We start from the raw sequence: 16,173 nt of genomic DNA on the forward strand, positions 1-16,173 counted from the left end.
CCCAAAGTCACACAGCTGACAAGTGGCAGAGCCAGGGTTCGAACCCATGACCTCTGACTCCAAAGCCCGTGCTCTTTTCCACTGAGCCACGCTGCTTCTCTACCTTGTCCACTACAAGCTGTCTAAAGGGGGAGACAGACATTAATATAAATGACTAATTTGTAATATATAATTTGTAGATCTGTTCATAAGTGTTGTGGGGATGAGGGTGGGGTGAATATTAAATGCCCATAAACCACAAAGCCAAGTGCAGAGATGACACAGAAGGGCGAGGGAGCTGGGGAAAAGAGGGTTTAATCAGGGAAGGTCCCTTGGAGGAGATGTGACCTTAATAAGACTTTGAAAGAGGGAGCTGGGGGAGAGTTCCAAGGCAGAGACGGGGCAAGGGAAATGGGTGGTGGCAAGATAAATGAGATTGGAGCACAATGAGCAAGCTGGAGCTAGAGGAACGAAGTGTGCAGGCTGGGCTGGAATAGATCAGAGAGGTCAGGTAGGAGTAGGCAAGGTTTTACCCGTTATTGAGCAGGGATCGTCTCTATACTGTTGCCGAATTGCACATTCCAAGTGCTTAGTACAGTGCTCTGCACACTGTAAGCGCTCAATAAATATGATTGAATGAATGAATGAAAGGTGACTGAGTGCTTTAGAGTCAGGAGTTTTTGTTTGATGTGGAGGTGGATGGATGGTGAAGCAGCATGGCTTAGTAGAAAGAGCACAGGCTTGGGAGTCAGAGGACCTGAGTTCTAATCCCACCTGTCTGCTGTGTGACCTTGTACGTGTCACTTAACTTCTTTGTGTCTCAGTTCCCTCGTCGGCAAAATGGGGATTCAAACCTGTTCTCCCTCCTACTTAGACTGTGAGCCCCATGTGGGACCTGCGCCTTGTACTTACCCCAGAGCTTAGTGCAGTGCTTGGTAAATAGTCAGCACTTAACTTCAATTATTATTAACAACTACTGAAGTTTCTTGAGGAATGGGGAGACATGGGCTGAACTTTTTTTAGAAAAATGATCCTGGCAATGGACTGAATATGTGGGTTGAATGGGAGAGATGAATGGAAGATAATGCCAAGGTTAAGGGCTTGTAAGATGGGGGGGTCGTGTTTTATACAGAACCCCACTGTGACATGGTGTTATATGCGAAGCTGGCTCGAACAGTACTCCTTAAAGATTCTCCAAAGGCTTGGATGACAATCGAAACCACTTTAAATCAATTTTAATGAAATGGCTCCTGAGTGACGGAGGGAGTTTCCCATCACAGACATTGGGCGAAACTCAGAACTGATTCTAGTGCTAGTGGCTTCCACATCACCTCTCACACTTGTTCATCCCTGTCACTCATACTCCTCTTGGAGCTAGGAATGCAACAAGTAAGTAGGCAGGGAACGGTACTGTATGCTGCCAGGGGAATCGAGCATTTTTCATCCCAAATCCATTTACTAACAAAGTGACAACAGCTGTGACCCAACTCCAATCACCACCACAATCTAACCTACACCTCACTACAGTGGGAAGATGAAACTCTAATATTAATAATGTTGGTATTTGTTAAGCGCTTACTATGTGCCGAGCACTGTTCTAAGCGCTGGGGTAGACATAGGGGAATCAGGTTGTCCCACGTGGGGCTCACAGTCTTAATCCCCATTTTACAGATGAGGGAACTGAGGCACGGAGAAGTTAAGTGACTTGCCCACGGTCACACAGCCGACAAGTGGCAGAGCTGGGATTCGAACTCATGAGCCCTGACTCCAAAGCCCGTGCTCTTTCCACTGAGCCACGCTGCTTATTACTACTAATAATGACAATGGTATTTGTTAAGTGTTTACTATGTATCCACCACTGTTCTAAGTGCTGGGGTAATTACAAGCTAATCGTGTTGGACACAGCCCCTGTCCCACATGGGGCTCACAGTCTTAACCCCCATTTTCCGGATGAGGTAACTGAGGCACAGAGAAGTGAAGTGACTTGCCTAAGGTCACACAGCAGACAAGTGGCAGAGCCAGAATTGGAACCAACATCCTTCTGACTCCCAGGCCCATGCTTTATGCACTAGGCCATGCTGCTTCTCTAACTCTAGACTATGAGATCCTTGTGGGAAGGGATCATGACTATCCCAGTGCTTAGAACAGTGCTTTGCATATAGTAAGGGCTTAACATATACCATCATTATTATCAACTCTATTTTTGTACTTTCCTAAGCCCTCCGTACACTGCTCTGCATACTGTAAGTGCTCAATAAACACCACTGAATGAAGGAATGAAAAGTAAGATAACATCTGCTGGAGCTAAGCCATCAGAGGGGAAGTCAAATAGGAACCAAGACAAAAAAAACAGTCCAGAAATACAGTACAGTTCTATTCTACCATTGCAACTGGTAGTGGAAATATTTTTTAGAAGTTTGAGGTCTCTGACAAAAGAAAAAAGATCTAAGATTAACCAATGAGGGAACCACTTGATACCAAAATTCTCTGAGCTTGCTTCAGGATGCAATGACATTTTGAAATCTTTTCAATTTTTTCTCCCTTTGCCTGAAATTTAGCTGACAGAAGAAGCACACACGATCTCTGGATAACATCACAGGTTCTCTTATTCTTTAAGGAAATTAGCTCTATATTATTTTGGCACTAGGTAAAATAAGACCATATCAGAACAATAGTTAATCCTAGTCGGGCTAAGAAGCATGAAAAGAAGTTCAGTTCCTCGCTCAGTCATGCATGCATTAAATCAAAAGAAAGCCACTCCCTGCAAGAGATGCAAATATTAAAATGAATAAATTGCTGCACAAGGAATGCCACTGTCTCCATCAAGAAAAGCTAGTTTTGAACACCTACACGTCAAATTCATCATTCATCTCAGTTCCTAGTTCCAGCCCCGTAGCGCAAAATCTGTTTTCGTTGTCTGTTCCTAGATGAGGAAAGGAGAAGGGAGAAATTTTCTGATCTATGTCTTTAAAAGCTGAAGGTAAAAGTAGGTTTCCAGGAACTCAGTATGGAGAAAAGTCTGGTTTGCTTTTAACACATTTGGCAGTCCTAGAGGACATGTTTTTGGCTATTAGCCTGCCAAGCTGTTTAGGCTTATAGAAGGAGCTCAAAGAGAACTTATATGATTAATTTAGCTAAACATAAACATATTCGCTGTATATTTTATTCCCTCCCTCCACATTCACAAAGCCATAAAGCTCTAAATCATTTCAGTGCTAGGCCACGAAGTCTAATATTTATCACTTCAGATATTTTCTCCGAGCTTTGTAAACAAGACGGAGGAACCTCAATGAAATTATCCATATGATCCGTGATGAACAAAGTAAAGCATCAGAATCAGTTCAAAATTCCTAAGAAACATATGCAGTCAGTTAGAAGAAACATCTGTGATTCCCTAATGCAAACTTTACCTCCTTTTAGAAATTATGTAATATTTATATGCATCCAATTCTGGACATATTAAATCAGAGAGTCTCAAAAATAGAAAGTCATGCCGCTTTTAAATAAATAATATATTAAGTATTTTATCCCTGCGCATTAAGCAGTTTTCTCTGATGAAATGCAACAATCTCTTAAAAGCTCAAGTCGGAAATGAATAGCAAAAAGATATTTGGTTGCTAAAAAGCAACTCTCTTCAGGTTACAAATTAATTCTAACAAAGGAATTGAGAGCTACGCACGCACTTGAAATCACGAAGCCGGTAACAGCAGTGAAATTCAAGATGAGTTTCCTTTGAGAATGACCATACTTTTGGCTTATTGGTGTAATAAAACCCCCCGGCAAAAATGTCCTCAGTGAAACTTGTTCTATATGTCACTAAATTCAGCTTGATCTTCAAGTCCTTGAAGGGAAGTCAAGTATTTTTCTGAGGCGGTGTGTGGCAGGAGGGAAAGGAAGAGGGAGAGGTAGCAGGACAGATGTAATCTGCATTTTCACTTAAGCAGTTAGCGGACCTGAACACGAAGGTGTTTAAAGGCTTTCTGTTGCTACCATAGTTACTGGGAGTCTGTGTCACTATAGCAATGGACAGGGTGGGACAGGTGTCTAACAAGCAAGGGAGTGACACCCAACTATGCTTCCAGCCGAGCCAAATTTCTCTTTCTTAAGATAACTTCATTAATAGAAAGATTGCTTCAGATCAGAGGAGATACAAAGGGAAACTGAAGGGGTGGAAAGGAGAAGCCACAGAGGGATCTCGTGAAATTTCTTTCTATGATTCCTTTAGACACAGGTTGAATACATCCATGAGAATGTATGAGGTTAACCAACCCATCAGCCTACAAGAATGGCTATTTTAGAAATAATTGTGGGGTATTAACTTAGCCATGAAAACCTCAGAACTGACAAAGGGATTGTATCCTACTTACCCAGAGTACAGGAAAATAGGATACTGTTTCCCCATGGATGAGTTCCAAAGAGAACCCACGGACATTTTTGCAAATCATCCTCTGGGTAAATGTAGAAGTATACTGGGCTGTTCTTCACTAGTGGAAGTGTTGGAGACTGATTCCAAAGGACCTGAAGGAGCATCATTTTATCAGCTCCTCTGTGGGATGGGTAATTGACCCATCCAAGGTGGGTCTGTGTCTACAGCACCACCCCCTATTACTGATAATTGTGGCATTTGTTAAGCGCATACTATGTGCCAGGAACCGCACTAAAGGCTGGGGTAGACCCAGGATAATCATGTAGGACATGGTCTCTGTCCCACATGGGGCCTCAGTTCTCCATTTTGCCACTTTTATTTACTGTCACACTAACAACAGCAGTGTGTGTATGTAGAGGAGGGTTGAAAGGAACGACACCTTGCCCTTCTCCCCCGCACCCCGTCATATGCTCATCCTCCCCCCAACTGACTCCACTCCCTTCCACCCACGAACAAACGAAGCCAACAGCTGGGTGGCGGCAATGCCCAGGAGGATGGGAGGAAGATGGGGAGGGAGAGAGAGAGAGAGGGTGAGACACAGAAAGGTACTTCCCTCCTCTCCATAAAGCCTAGGGGCAATTCATCAGTGCCCTGGGGTTGGCGTATATAGCGCTTGCAACACTTGACATAACCTCCCCATACTGTGCTCCCAGATGTCTTTGCTGTAAGTACTGACACACCTCCTTTCAGTTGGGTCAATTCAGCTGTAATAAACAAAGCCCTTATAGTAGCAATTAAAAAAAAAATCAAACAAGTCCTAAAAGGTTAGGCATTAGCTTGGAGGGGATGCTTTAACCCGATACTCGAAACCGTCTTTACACCGCTGGATGGCCAGGTCCAGCTGCTTTGAATCATGGGAGCCTTTTTACTATCGAAGACCCTAAGGATCTGGGGGCATGTTTAATATTTAAATGTTAACCTCCGGATGTCCCTTTTAAGAATATGCCTACGCTGCTCTCTGGTGAGCTCTGGATGTACAAATAACTGTAATGAGAGATTCCTAAAAAAAAACAACGATTGTTGTCTCTTGAGTTCCTAAAACAAAGATATCAGATGACGTTCCCTTTCTTCGTGTGCAAAGAGTGCAAAATGTTTCTTCAGAATGATTTAACAGACCACTGGCTTAGATTTAAGGTAAGAGGTACTTAGAGTAAGTAGCTAGCCTTTCAGCTTCAGAGAGTTAGTGGATACCCCAGAAAGAGAGACTGAGTATTGTATATTGTTGAATGACGGCTACTTTCTGTTGATGACAAAGTTAACGCGACCGAAAAAGGTGCTTATAAAAAACATCCCAGGAAACCGAATAGCCCTTATTTAAAATTAAAAGCAATCACAGCCTGATTCTTGGAACGCACTTGGAAATGCTTTTTGGCATGCAGCTGCTCCATGCCGCCAATACCGTGTGTAATTGGAAACATTTCAAACAGAATTGTTCCTAAAGTCAAAGACCATAATTGCGAGCTGTAGGATCTGTGCCGCAGATAAAAGAAGGGCAGCTGAATCACTGGGCCCCATGCGTGGAGTGGGCTGGTAGGTCTATGTCTATCTGCAGTGCTTTTTATCATATTACTGACAAATCTTGACAAAGGCTAGCAGCAAACAAATATGGAAAAATGAAGGGGAGACAGAACCCAAGACAGTTCAGTCAATGCCATGGGGTGCTATAAATCAACCACTGAGACACAAATCTCTTCTAAAGGGGCATGTGACTTCAGTACTAGAACAACTGAAATAACACAGCCCTAACTTTTTTTGATGTGTAATCCACTGGAAATGCGGCATGTCTGAGACACCGTCTCCCCAAGAGTTCACCACATTTACTAGTGAGAAAAACATTACCATTCAGATTATGGTCAGTGGTTTGGGGGGAAATCAGTTAGTCTTAGTAATGTAATTATTAAAAAAAAAAACCCAACCCATTAGGGCAGAATTTCAAAAAAAAGATAAACGGCAGCTGCTTGCTATTTTACAGGTATTAGAATATTTATGTTGGCTTATGCTTCCCTTCTCTGACATTTTTAGTTCGTTAAGAAGATGCACATTTAAGAAAATGTCTTTACAGGAAAATGACCCTGGAAAAGCCTAATCAGTTAATGGTGAGCAATCATTCTACATTCCTAGAGAGGCTAAAAAAAGTGATTTTAATGAATTTCGAGTGAAGTCTAAACAAGCATACAATAAAAAGATACAGGAAGAATTATTACATACCCCTGGAGAGGGTTTTTTTTTTTGCAATAACTGGAAATATCCTTTGACAGTGCACCAGCAACTGAGGAACTGTTTCTGGAAAAACTGTGTCATTTTGGCAACTAGTGAAGCAATCTGATTATCCTGCCGTGGTATCTGTGCCAGAAGTGTCATGACATCAGTGTGCTATAACTTGTAAAACATGTTTCTTCCCACCATTTCTCATTTGAGAGAGGAGAGGAGGAGGAAGAAAAGAAAAGTGCCTAGGAATCACCCTGATATTTCAGATCTGGTCTTTTCCGTGTTCAAGTAAGACAGTGTGCCTCAAGAAGCCCAATTCTCTACCTAACTGTGGTTTTCATTCTTCGGTTTCAGTTTAGAACTGCTATTGTGATTACTGGCTTAGCTGATGAACTGCACCTTTATACATCCAGAAACGTGAGCGTCAAGACATGGTAAGACTGAAATGGTTTCCCTTGCAGCCCCACAAGGGCCACTTGTGCCTGTAGTACTGGTAGAACCAAGGTCTCAATCAGTCAACCGATCAATCACTCGTATTTACTAAGTGCTTACTGTATGCAGAACACTGTACTAAGCGCTTGGGAGAATACAAAACAAGAGAGTTGGTAGACAGGATCCCTGCCTTCAAGAAGCTTATAGCTTAGAGGGGGAGACAGGCATTAAAATGAATTACAGTTAAGAAAAAGACAGAACACAAGGTTGTGTACAGAAGTGCTGTGGGGGCGAGTATCAAAGTGCTTAATGGATATAGATTCAAGTGCACTCCTCTTTTAGGGCTGACTGAAACCTTGAAGGTCTCCCTAGGTATCAACTGCCAATACTGGAATTATTTTCCTTTCCTCCTCCATGCTCTGTAACCACAACAACTTTCTAAAGGACTCAATATGAATTGTATAAGGCGAAGGAATAGGTGACTCTCAAAGATGTTCTCCTCTTGTAAAACTCTGAGTGGGACATCTTCAAAACCACCCTGCCATCTGGATGACTGGACTGAGAAGGGAGCAACATTCTTCCTTCTAAAACCAACACATGCATATGGTTGACTCCCTGGGGATAATGAGACCATGTATTTAATGATGAGGACACACATATTAGACCACCTATTAGACTAATCCTACACTGATTGACGAAAATATGTCAACTGTATGTCATTTGGCGGCATTATTAAAGGGTGTTTTTGGCATTTTGTCAAGCTGTTCCTCCGGTACAGATTCCAGGTAAACTCTGCCAGCGACCAGACAACTTCACCAGCATCCTTGTTGGCTTTAGGGCACTCAATCAACTCTCTCCCTCCTACCTAGCCTCACTCCTCTCTCACTACAACCCGGCCCACGCACTTGGCTCCTCCAACACCAACCTACTCACTGTACTTTGTTCTCATCTTTCCCAGTCAACTCCTTTCTCACCCGCTCTCCTTCCATATTTTGACAGATCACTCTTCTCCCCAAAGCCCTCCAAAAAATCACTGCTCCTCCAGGAAGTCTTCCTTGACTAGTGTCTCATCTTCCCATCCTATTTTTCCTCCCTACTGCATCACCTATGGACTTGAAGCTTGACTCCCTGAGCCCTTAATGTACTCACTCCATCCCCAGCCCCACCATCCCCAAATATCCTTCTTCATTGATTATCCTATTTGTAATTTATTCTAATGTCTCTCTCCTTCACTAGAGTGTAATCACCTTGAGGGCAGGATCATGTCTATTTACTCTAGTGTCCTCACCCAAGAGTTTAGTACAATGCTCTGTCCACAGTAAGCTCTCAATAAACGCCATTGATTGATTGATTGATTGAAACGTGGAACCTTGAGGCGGCTGGAATTTACCCAGGGATCCCAAGGGGACCACCGGGGCTATTTTGCTCCGGTCCAATGGCGGTCAGTAGCTGGGAAGATGTGAGAGAGAGATCAGACTAGGCTGAACTCAGGGCTTCAGTGCACATTTGTGTAGTTTTAGGGCTCCTAGGGTTCCAATTGGTTTGTTTAATGTCCTTGGGATATCCAGGGTGAACTAAAACTCGGGGACCCTCCTCAGGGCTTTCGTATTGTCAGAGCTGCCCCTAATCCTGATCCATCCTGCTGTGACTGGCAACTGATTGCCTCGGACTGCCCTGAACCTGGAAACACTGACATATTGGGTATTTCTTGAATTTTGAATGAATCCCTTACAGGAAAAATAATTGTGTCTGTAGTTATGAAATTATCTGGAAATTCACTATTTTTCACTGTAGTCTACTGGTGAAAGTCACTCTCTGTTCATCCATGGCTTCGAGGTATCCCAAAGGGTTAATAGATTACTGGAAAAGTAACTGGAAACATTTTTCTACTTCCTTTTGAATGGACTTCCACCATCAGGACATAAAATGCTCTGCAACTGGGCCCCAAATCTCAAATCATTACCTTTTTACTTAAATTTTGTTTTCCTTTTCAAAAACCATAGAGTTCAACAGGCTATTCAAAATAAATAAATGTTACCTTTTATTGGCCTTTTCGGAATGATCATAGGACAGAATATGAGGGAAAAATCAGGCTCTCCTTTTGCTTTTACTCACATTGGACTCCAATCTTAATAGTTTAGCTATTAACCCTGTAAGGTTTTTTTCCCATCTGATGCTCAATTTCATGTTGCTGACCTGAGCCGATTTATTACAACCCCCTTTGTTTTTCACATAGATACTGTACAGACCCTGACTATAAATTGGGGTAAACTCTTAGCTGCATTGATTTTGGCTTGAAAAACTGATCTAATCTGTCATTAAAAAAAAAAAATACTAGTAGCAGTGGTATTTATTGAGTGCCCACTGGGTGGAATTCACCATACTAGGTGTTTAGGAAAATACAATAGAAATGTAGGGCACACCCCATACCCACAGGGAAGTTGCACTCTAATGGGAGAAAGAAACAGAACAGCAACAGAAATATTGACCAATAGGGTGATAGGAATAATAATGATAATAATAAATGGCAGGATTTGTTAAGCATTTACTTTGAGCCAAGTACGGAATGAGTCATTGACTCTTTAATTTTATTATCAATGAATACAAAACTGTTGAGGAAGGAAAGGCATATATAAGTCATGTTAGGGATGACTGATGGGTTAATCAGAGAAGGCTTCCTGGAAGAGGTGCGATTTTCAGAGGGCTCTGATTTGGGGGAAAACTGTGGCCTGTGGGATTAGGAATGGAATTTTCTCCATGAGTGAGTGGACCAATGTTTGAATCAGCAGTAACCTGACCAATCAGAATGAAACTCTACTGGGGGAAAAAAAATCATGTTAGGTGCCACAATCACATCAATATGTTTGTTTCTGTAGCTCATCCCAAGTGAAGATGAAATCTTTTTATTCCTCAAAATGAACAGCTATTACGGATATCTACAAACACATTACTAATTAAACTTTGCAGTTTTCAGGATCACTTTAACGGTGGGCAATGCCCATTTATTTTTGGCATCATTTAGTTTTCATATGTGGAGCGTATGCATTGTTAACCTTTAAATCCTTTGTATAAACACTGCTCGGAGAGCTTGTAAAATATCCCCTTCTGTGCTTCCCGACTCTCCAGTCGATGGCATTTAGAAACACTCTGGTACCAGCAGAGAGCTTTATTTTGTTTTCTCCAGCCCCCAGCTGGGGTACAATGACAGATTCCTGTCCAAGGCCAGCTCCGGCCACCCTCAGCTAAGACCACATTGAAGGCACAAGGAATTGGACCCAGTCAGCATGATAAATGGCTGCTGTTTAAGTTTAAAATCCCCCGGTGGGAGTAAATATTGTTTGAGAGAAAAGACTTGACAAATATTACGTCATCTTTTCAGAGCTCACTTGACTGAAGCAGAATCTTTAGATTAAGTTGGGGCTCCATTCTAGATGAATCCATCTAGCTGTCACTGCCTTTTTTTTAGAAGTCGGAAAACCCAGCATATTGTCGGGGATGGCCAAACCAGGCTGCTGCCCTCTCCCATGGGCCTAGAGTGCTTTCAGGATAATAGAAGGGAGCCGAAACATTGACACTTAGTTGAGGATAATGGAGAAAGCAAAGGCTTAGTGGGAAAAGACCAGTTGTCACCCAAGTGACAGGCAACAGCTGAGCTCACACATCTGGACCCTAACTCTCGGGGCCAAGCACTCTGCACCTCACACCCATCCGTAGTTTTGGCCCGCTGAAAGGACAGATGGAAGCTTCCTCTGCTCCAGCCTACATTTAAGAATCTAATCAAAAATGGCCCCAATTCCATGAAAAAACAAGTGGCTCGCCACGGATCGTACCAAAGTAAAAGGCAGGCGTAGGTAGAGACACGTCCATAGGTGGCCTGGGAGGAGGGACTGGAAAGGAATCTTTCCAGGTTTTAAACCCAATCTGAAATGCCTCCGCTTAGCTTTACGGTTGCGCATAAAACGCAGAAACCCATCCGCCTCCATGGAGGTGTGATTTAATATATTCTTTCTCTTTTAGGTCATTCCCCATGATGTTGTTTATCTTGTTCTTTGTTATTGTTCTGCATCGGCAAGATACTCCTGTTTGGGCAATTAAATGTATTTAGATAGTGATTTTAGATTCCAGTTGGTCAAGTAGCAACTCAGTGTGGTGCCAGCCCCCCATCAATAGACTCTCATTCTTTATGCTCTTCGGGGTTTTCAAACAAGCCCGTGGGTCAGCTCAGCCAGGGTGCCAGTAACCACGGCAAATGTGCTTTTTTCTCAGCAGCGCTGGAAAGGGCGCAGCATTCTGCTGCAACCTGCGTCCCGGCCCTACCCGTCTTGGGTCCGTCCGGTCCTTAACTTCTGCTCCTCCGTTAAAGAAAAGGAATCTCTTTGCCCCCTTCACCCCCTCCCCCAAATCCACAGATACCCTTAGGGGCGCATATACACACACACACACACAACACAAGACAACACAACACAACACACACACACCAATCAACAGCAACCGTTGGTGCCTGCTTGGTCCTGGATCCAGGATCCCGTTAAATGGACAAAATCCCCTCCCTCCAGAGATGAGAGGGTGGCGACTGGCTGCCTCGGAAGGCTGACATTCCGCAGCAGCTTCCAGATCGGAGCGGGTGCCAACAGTGCTTGGCACAGAGTAAGCGCTTGACAAATACCCTAAGTATTACGATTACCATCACTCCGATTTTTGAGCGCTTACCTGGGAAAGCTCAAGACAGCGAGAAGGAGAGACGATCCCTGTCCACAACGACCTCACAGTCTAGAAGGGGGGGATCTGCATCTCTTTTTTTAATGCTATTTCATTCATTCGAGAGTATTTACTGAGCGCTATGTGCAGAGCACTGCACTAAGCGCTCGGGGGATCTGTTAGGTGCTTCCTATGTGCCAGGCACTAAGTGCTGTGCGGATCGCCCCACGTCGGAAAGACACACGCACAGACACACAAGAGGCTTCTCACCTATTGCCACCCCCCCCCCCGTCCCTCCCCTTCCCCAAGGGGCGTCCAGTTCACTCACCGGCCCGAGAACGACTTGGAAGAGCGCGGCAAGATATTCCTTTGGTGGGGCGGAGGAATGTCTGGGGAGGGAAGGGAGAAGCGGCAGTCACATTGGAAGTCGCTCCGGCTCCTCGACGGTTTTCTTCCCCTCGCCGGCTCCCCCGGGAAAGTCAAAGCAGGAGGGCGGCGGCAAGCATGCTTTCCGATGCGCGCAGGACGGGCGGGCGGGTAGACCAGCTGGCCGGCGGAGCTTCGTCCCCGAGCGGGCGGCGAGCCGGGCTTCGGCACTTCGGCACTTCGGGGCTTCGGGGCTTCGGGGCTTCGGGACTTCGGGGCTTCGGGCTTCGGGCACGACTCGTCGCTAGTGGGCTCGGGCTGCGGCGGCCGGCCCAATGTCACAGGCGGCGCTCCCCTCTCATTGGCTGGAGCCCGGCCCGCTCGCCAATCGCCGAAGCCGCCGCCGCCGGGTGGTGAGAAAACCCGGACGGCCGGATCGTCTGACAGCGAGGGATCGGGCTCGCCCACGTTCGGCGCTCCGAGCCGGCCGCGTTCGGACGCCCTCGGGGGGTCTCGGCCCCAACGGTCTCGGCCCGCTCGGAAAAGGGAGGGGGGGGGGGGGCGGGCCCCCGAGGGCGTTCGGGTGAGATCGTCGATTTCCGGAGGCCCTAAAAGTTCACCGAGGCCGGAGCCGAAGGGCGCCCGAAGCCCGGCGTTCCGCAGCCCCTCGACGGGGCTGGTGCGGGATGCGCGGCCAGGAAAAGCAGGAAAGGGAAGGCTCGCCTTCCCAATTTCCTCCACCGAACGGGATTTCGGCTGCCCTGTGGCCAGGGATGGTCTCTCTTTATTGCTGTATTGTACTTTCCAAGCGCATAGCGCACCGCTCTGCACCCAGGATGCGCGCAATAAATACGATCGACTTAGTACTAGTATTAGTATGGTATTTGTTAAACGCTTACTACGTGCCGGGCACTGTACTAAGCGCCGGACGAATGAATGATTGCGGCTCCCAGTGCCCGTGGCTTCGAACTGGAATCGGATAAAGAAGGGATGAGGGGCAGGGTGGGATGAAAACCTTTGCGCCCCGCCCGGGCGGGGAGGTCGGAGCTGTGCTGGCCGGGTGGGAGAGGAGCGGGGGAGACGCCCCCCGGGCCGGGAGGTGGGGATGAAGCCCCGCCCGTACTCCCTCCCCTGCCCCCTGCCCTCGCCCCGATGGCGGCGCCCGGAGGGAATTTGGTTTTTACTTTCCCGTCCTCCGAGATGCTGGTGTCCGCCCCAGCGCTTAGTACGGTGCCTGGCACATAGTGAGCGCTTAAGAGATACCATGATTTTGTTGGTGATGCTTAGCTCCAGCACTCGCCCTCTCTCCCTACCCAATCGCCTTAAATGCGCCCGACCTGGCTGGGTTTTGGGGTGCGAGGAGCAGCCTGGAAAGGGGACGGGGCCAGCGGGACGCCTCTCCAGAAAAGCCCCCTGTTTTTCGGGATCAGCCCGGGGACCCCTCCCCCGGGACACAGGCAGGCTCCGAGGGACCCCCTTTACCTCCCCAGGGGTCAGAGGTGGGGGGTTGGGGGCTGGGATTGGAGGCTGGGGCAGGGGACTAGGGTTGGGGGCTGGGGCAGGGAACTAGAGCTGGGGCTGGGGGCTGGGGTTAGAGGCTGGGGCTGGGGGCTGGGGCTAGAGACTGGGTGGGGGGCTGGGAGCTGAGGTTGGAGGCTGGGGCGGGGGACTAAGGTTTGGGGCTGGGGGCTGGGGTTGGAGGCTGGGGCAGGGACTAGGGTTGGAAGGTGGGGCTGGGGGCTGGGGTTGGAGGCTGGGGCAGGGACTAGGGTTGGAAGGTGGGGCTGGGGGCTGGGGTTGGAGACTGGGGCAGGGGACTGGGGCTGGGAGCTGAAGCTGGGGGCTGAGGTTGGATTGCTGGGGTTGGAGGCTGCGGCTGGGACCTGAGGCTGGGGGCTGGGGTTGGAGGCTGGAGGTGGGGGCTGGGGTTGGAGGCTGGGGGTGGGAGCTGGGGTTGGAGGCTGGGGCTGGGCGCTGAAGCTGGGGGCTGAGGTTGGATGCTGGGGTTGGAGGCTGAGGCTGGGACCTGAGGCTGGGGGCTGGGGTTGGAGGCTGGGGGTGGGGGCTGGGGTTGGAGGCTGGGGGTGGGAGCTGGGGTTGGAGGCTGGGGCTGGGCGCTGAAGCTGGGGGCTGAGGTTGGATGCTGGGGTTGGAGGCTGAGGCTGGGACCTGAGGCTGGGGGCTGGGGTTGGAGGCTGGGGGTGGGGGCTGGGGTTGGAGGCTGGGGGTGGGGGCTGGGGTTGGAGGCTGGGGCTGGAGGTTGGGGTTGGAGACTGGGGCTGGGGTTGGAGGCTGGGTTGGAGACCGGAGCTGAAGCTGAAGCTGGGGGCTGAGGTTGGATGCTGGGAATGGGGGCTGAGCTGGGGGCTGGGGTTGGAGGCCGGGGCTGGGGGCTGGGAGCTGAAGCTGGGGGCTGGGGGCTGAGCTGGGGGCTGGGGGGAGCTCCGGGTCGGGTCTGTTCCCCCGCGCTCTCCTCTCCTTCCCCACCCCACGCCGCTCCGGAGGAACCTCCAGACCTCGGGAGGGTGGCGGCGATCGACAAGATTTTTTTCCCCCTCCAGAAGCTAAACGACATTTCTTAACTTTTGGAAACATTCAACGGGGAGGGAGAATGCACCACTCGGCAAACTTGGAGTGGCGGAGGCAGAGGATGAAAAGAGATCAGGAGGAGGAGGATACAGATCTGTGGAAATTTCTGGCTTCGGCTCGATGCGATTAATTCGGTCCCTGACTCAGAGTTGTGCTGCGCCTTCAAGACCAGCAACACACACACACACACACACAATCACATAATCACACATATATACAAATACACACACACACAGAATTCCTTGCCCTCTGAGAATAGAGCATTCAGAGAATAAGGTCGTTGGCTGCCTTTCAAATGCTGTAACTCCCTTTGCAGTGGTCCATCTCATGCACTAAGCTAAATCTGGGAATGCAGTTCTCGGTTCATCTTTTCCTCAGGATTTTATGATGAGGCACTTGCCCTTGCTATGCATGCTACCTATTAATCTGTACGCTTTTCGCTTTTTTCGAGGACTGTGAGGGATCAATCGATCAACTGTATTAACTGAGGACTTACCTTGTGCAGAGCACTCTACGAAGAGCACTGTACTAAACTCTTGAGAGAATACAATTTATCAGAGTAGGTAGACGTGTTCCCTGACCAAGAGAAGCTTACAGGAAAATCAAATGAATGATGCATTCAACCGGCAAAAGTGAAAATCAAGACTTAAATAGGTAGTCAAAATTTCAAGCGCTGACTTACCCAGCGGTTAGGGGGAAATTTTGTTCGGTCAATCAATATCATTTATTGAGAACCTATGTGCAGAGCACTGTATTGAGCACTCAGGAAAGTACAGTGAAAGTAAATGACTCAAACCCTTCCCTAAACCTAACAATCTAACAGGGAGGACAGATACAACGTGTACAGATAGGAGGCAACAGAGATGGAGAGGTGAATAAATGCATGCTCAAAGAGTGGCTCAATATGCATATAAATGCTACAGGTAGCCATGGTTTCAAAAGTACTGAAGTGGAAGTTGGGAGGACATAACCTATAGAGGGGAAAATTAATCCCCAGAAAGACGCTGAGATTGTCAGAATCTACTCCTGTCAAACACCCTTCATTCAGGAGGAAGGCTCAGAATAACGGAAGGCTAAAGCAGTGAACCCCACATCACACATGCATGAGTATAACCAACCCCTGAATCTGCTTCCATGTAGCTCCAAAAAATTAAAATGAAATTTTCACCACTGGAAATCAGTTCATTGATTTTACAGATTACTTCTGGTTAACTGAGCTGACTTCCATTAGCTAAACTGGTGGGTGAAGGAAACAGCAGGCACTCAGCTCTTCTGGTGAACTAGAGGAATGTTTCTAGTTCTGAAAACATCCTCAAATTATTAATGTTCGACTTCAGTTGTTATGAATAGTCAGAGCCAAGGGAGAAAGTTTTCATCTGCCGCTGGCAGCGTGTAAGGACTTAAATACTGAATGTAGCAAAACAGAATGTCCTGCTCACCTCAAGATCCATATATGAGCTATGACAATTTTCAGT

General features: G+C 47.3%; 1 protein-coding gene across 1 annotated transcript in view; it reads right to left on the reverse strand.

The window, feature by feature from the left end:
• The window catches only part of PRICKLE1 (prickle planar cell polarity protein 1), a 162,698-nt gene extending 150,301 nt beyond the window's left edge, over positions 1-12,397 (reverse strand). Inside the window, exon 1 of the mRNA XM_007658143.4 lies at positions 12,072-12,397. The gene's annotated coding sequence lies outside the window, so the exon portion shown is untranslated. The remainder of the gene's footprint in view (positions 1-12,071) is intronic.
• Between the last annotated feature and the right edge of the window lie 3,776 nt (positions 12,398-16,173).

This window comes from Ornithorhynchus anatinus, chromosome 2, assembly GCF_004115215.2.
Source record: "Ornithorhynchus anatinus isolate Pmale09 chromosome 2, mOrnAna1.pri.v4, whole genome shotgun sequence".
Classification (NCBI taxonomy): domain Eukaryota; kingdom Metazoa; phylum Chordata; class Mammalia; order Monotremata; family Ornithorhynchidae; genus Ornithorhynchus; species Ornithorhynchus anatinus.